The sequence below is a fragment of the Oratosquilla oratoria genome, chromosome 41 (genome assembly GCF_046742065.1).
Source record: "Oratosquilla oratoria isolate Oo_2021 chromosome 41, ASM4674206v1, whole genome shotgun sequence".
Classification (NCBI taxonomy): Eukaryota; Metazoa; Arthropoda; class Malacostraca; order Stomatopoda; family Squillidae; genus Oratosquilla; species Oratosquilla oratoria.
In genome coordinates, this window is record NC_134817.1 from 15,792,544 (window position 1) to 15,797,543 (window position 5,000).

At 39.6% G+C, this 5,000-nt stretch overlaps 1 protein-coding gene across 1 annotated transcript in view; it reads left to right on the forward strand.

The window, feature by feature from the left end:
- LOC143021004 (organic cation transporter protein-like) overlaps positions 1-5,000 on the forward strand; it is a 101,014-nt gene that overhangs the window by 45,093 nt on the left and 50,921 nt on the right. The gene's annotated exons all lie outside the window — the stretch shown is intronic.

Genomic DNA, 5,000 nt, shown 5'->3' on the forward strand with positions numbered 1-5,000 from the left:
GTCCCCCCTATGAAAGAAATAGAAGTAACAAAGAATGAAATATTGAAACACTTGAGTAATCTTGATGTCAGAAAATCGCATGGACCAGATGAAATAGCAAACTGGATTTTGAAAGAATGCAGGAATGAACTGGCAGACAAAATACATAGCATAATAAACAGTTCCTTGAAAGAAGGAAAAGTCCCAGATGATTGGAAAAAAGCAAATATAGTACCTATATATAAAGGAGGAAATAAAGAAGACCCTACCAACTATAGACCAGTCTCTCTAACAAGTACAATAGCAAAAATTTGTGAAAGAATTGTCAAAAATAGATGGGTAAAATATTTAGAAAAAAACAACAACGTGCTAAATCCAAGGCAATTTGGATTCAGACAAGGACGATCATGCGTCACCAATTTAATGTTTCTATTCAAGGCTAATAGATATAATACAAGAAAGAGATGGATGGGCTGATTGTGCATTTCTAGACCTAAAAAAAGCTTTTGACAAAGTACCACATAAGAAGTTGCTTAAGAAATTAGAAACTGAAGGAGGAATACAGGGCAAGCTGCTTAATTGGATGGAAGACTTTTTGCAAGAAAGAAAAATGAGAGTAGTGATAAGAGACAAACACTCAAAATGGGATGAAGTAATAAGCGGTGTTCCGCAAGGAACAGTTCTGGCCCCAATAATGTTTGCTATATATATTAATGATATGGATGAAGGAATTGAAAGCTATATGAGCTTCTTCCCAGATGATGCAAAACTACTGAAAAAAGTGAACACGGAAGAAGATTGTGAATCACTACAGAGTGATCTAAATAAAGTACAGGAATGGAGTAGTAAGTGGGAGATGGAGTTCAATACAAAAAAGTGTAGCATAATGGAATTTGGAAAAAGCAAAAACAGAATAACAGGATCATATAAATTGGTAGAAGAAGGAATAAAAAAAGTAGAAAATGAGAAGGACCTGGGAGTCATTGTTATGAATAATATGTCACCTGAGAAACATATAAATAAGATTTTTGGAGAAACTTATAATTTAATAAGAACAATCAAAGTTGCATTTACATACCTGGATGAAGAAATGGTGAAGAAAATTCTAATTACCCTGATAAGACCAAGACTAATATGCAGCAACGATATGGTCACCAAGTACAAAAAAATGTATAAAAAAACTTGAAAAAATACAAAGAGCAATTACAAAATTGGCACCAACACTCTCAAAACTATCATATGAAGAGAGACTAGCGAAACTTGAACTACAGACACTAGAGCAAAGAAGAGAGAGGGGAGATTTGATAGCTATTTACAGAATCATGAAAGGCATAGAAATTACTGATGGAGAGAATCTGATAAAATGGGATGATAAAAATACAAGAGGACACGGAAAGAAAATAAAAAAGACAGCTATAGAAGAGATCTGAAAAAGAACAGCTTTCCTCACAGAGTAATAGACAGTTGGAACAAGTTAGATGAGAAAGTGGTGTGTGCAAAAACAATACATGAATTTAAAAATAGTTTAGATAAAATGAGATATGAAGACGGGACACCCCTTCCCGTAAAGTACAACTAGGTAAATACAACTAGGTAAATACACACATACACATGGTATTTTGTAAAATACCATGCAAAAGATGTCCCGTTAGTTATTTCGGAAAAACCAGCAGAGGGATAGAAAAAAAAAAAAAAGTATCTATGAACACAAAAGCAATGTCAGAGCTCACAGAACTTCAAATTTGTTAGTGGTCTACCTTGACAACTATGGCCACCTATCAGAATGGGAAAGAACAGAGGTGCTACATAAAGGTCTAACGAAACAGAAGAAAAGTAATTGAGGCAGCCTACATCAATTTACATCCTTGTAGCAACCACCGTGATGGATTTGTCAAATTGAGGAGAGTAACGGCCAGCTTGGTTCTTCATGATGCCGAACGGAGGTGCATGAGGAGCAAAAATGAACGGGGAGGAACGGGGTAAGCTGGGAGTATATAAGCTGTCAATGACTTGTTTGTGTACACTCTGAGGAAATCCTTTCAGGACGAAACGTTAGCAATAAAACTCCAACGGTTCCGGGTGTTTACCTCATCACCCTTCCACTCATTCTGTCTTATGCACTTCAACACACACACACACACACACACACACACACACACACACACACACACACACACACACACACACACACACACACACACACACACACACACACACACACACACATATATATATATATATATATATATATATATATATATATATATATATATATATATATATATATATAGAGCACCTTCTGAATGACGGGTCATCCCTGCACCTTGTCCACTGCCCTGGGTCAGAAGCAGTGTCGCAAGACACAGCACATCCACAGCAAGGCCGCTTCATTAAATCGGCGACCCCCCCTCTCCGTCCCCCCATTGCATAAAAGGAGAGGACGGGGAGAAATCTCTTCGGGCTGCGTCAAATTTTGCTCACACATACTAGCTCACCCCCCATCCACCCACCCATTCCACCTCATGCTATCACAACATCATCCATATACAACCATTCTCCATTCACCCCTGTCTTCTGTCCTCTCTCGTCCTTCCTCAACAGACATTCCCCTCTTCCCCAAGGCCCCCTTCACCCCATCCATCCACCTCATCCTAGGACGTCCCCTCATGTTCACTTCCTCCACATCTGCCTTCCACACCTCTTTTACTAGTCTTTCTTCATTCATTCTTTCCATGTGTCCAAACCACCCTAATATTCTTTCATCAACCCTATCTCCCAGCTCCTTTTCCACCCCTGTTCTCCTCCTCACCTCCTCATTTCTCACTCTATCTAGCCTAGTAACCCCCATCATACTTCTCAGACACCTCATCTCAAACACATTCAAACTCCTTCTCTCTTCTTCTCTTATGTTCCATGTTTCTGCCCCATACAGTGCTGTTGGCACAATCACTCCTTCATACAGTCTCCTCTTAGCATCCATTTCCAAATGTCTATTCCTCATTACACTCTTTAATCCACCAAGGCATTTACTCGCTTCTCTCAATCTACATTCTACCTCCACTTTCACTCCACCTTTTCCTGCCACATTTGCACCCAAGTATCTAAAACTATCCACTTCCTCCAGTCGCTCTCCTTTAATGCTCACTTCCAGTCTACTGCCACTTTCACCCCTTGTACATCTCATCACCTTACTTTTACCCACATTTATCTTTAACTTTCTTCTATCACATGCTCTCCCAAACTCTGCCACCAACTTCCTCAATCCCTCTTCCGATCCTGCCACAAGCGCAGTGTCGTCCGCAAACAACAGCTGGCTCACCTCCCACTTTTCTCCATTTTCTTTAACCATCTCCAATCCCTTGCCCACTACCCTTGAATTTACCTCTCGCACCACCCCATCCATGTATAAGTTGAACAGCCAGGGTGACATAACACATCCTTGACGAAGTCCCACCTTTACCTCGAAACACTCACTCTCTCTATTTCCAATCCTGACACAAGCTCTACTATTCTCATAAAAACTCTTGACAGCTCCCAGAAGCTTTCCTCCTATCCCGTATATCTGCATAATCTCACACAGTGCCTTCCTGTCTACCCTATCATAAGCCTTTTCCAGATCCATAAAAGCCCAAAAAACATCCTTCCCCTTTCCTATAGCTTTCTCACATATCTGTCTTACCACAAAGATCTGATCTACACAACCTCTACCTGTCCTAAATCCACACTGTTCCTCACCAATTACTCCTTCTGTTCCTCTCCTAATCCTCTCAACCAAGATCCTCCCATAAGCCTTCCCAACTACACTCAACAAGCTAATCCCTCTGAAACTACTACATTCACACTTGTCCACTTTTCCCTTGTAAGGAGGAACTATACAGGCACTCCTCCAGTCCTCCAGCACTCTACCCTCTCTCCAAAAAACATTAAATAACCTCACCAACCAGTCCACCATTACTGTACCTCCCTTTTTCAGACATTCCGCATGGCATCCATCCAGACCAGGTGCCATACCTGCTTTCATCATCTTAACAACTGCCTTCACCTCATCCTTCCTTATTTCTCCTCCATTCTCCTCATTTATCACTCTCATTTTCTTCGCACTTCCCACTGCAGCAATCTTTCCTTCCCTATCCTCCTTCACATTTAGCAACTCCCTAAAATATTCTGCCCATCTTCCCCTTACTGCCTTCTCTTCCATTATCATCTCTCCATCTGCTAAGATAAGAGGGAGGGTGGAGGGGTGTGGAGTGTATTCAGGGATGGAATGGGTGGGAATGATTTTATGCCTTTTTCTTTTTGGCTATCCCCCTTGTAAGGGGGAAAAAGCCTTGGTATATGTATGTATATATATATATATATATATATATATATATATACATATATATGTATATATATATATATATATATATATATATATATATATGCAAAATAACCACAGGAGAAGGGAAACTTGTAGACGGTAAGTACTTTTGTATATTACAACTTCAGACTAAATGAAAGAGATACAGAGTTGTGTTTAAATGTAAGTATCAGGTAGCAGCCGTAGGGGGGGGGAGAGGGAGACAATACAATGCGGGAAGGGGGGAAGACCTTACCTCTAGCGACCTGACCAACACATAAGGTTCAATCTGTTGGAAACATTTTGGTCACAATTTGGGTTACCAATTTGAAATGGACATTTACGGACATTTGAAATGTCCATAGCTTGAGTTTATACTTTTATCAAACGTGCCTGATATTAAACAGGATTCTATTATATTTCTTTCTTGTAGGCTTTTTCCTTTGGCTAAAATTGTTGCCAATCAATATGATGGTTGTATAATGCTTTGTGTTGATATAACGCATTATTTTCCTGGGCAGATTTCACACTATATTTATGTTGGGAAATCCTTGTTTCCAAGTTTTTCCCAGCTTGTCCAATATAAATTTTTTTACAATCTTGGCAAGGAATTTTATAGACCACATCGTTGTTATTAGGCGGGCTCTTCCTAATTAAAGTTTTCTTAATGGTGTGGTCATAT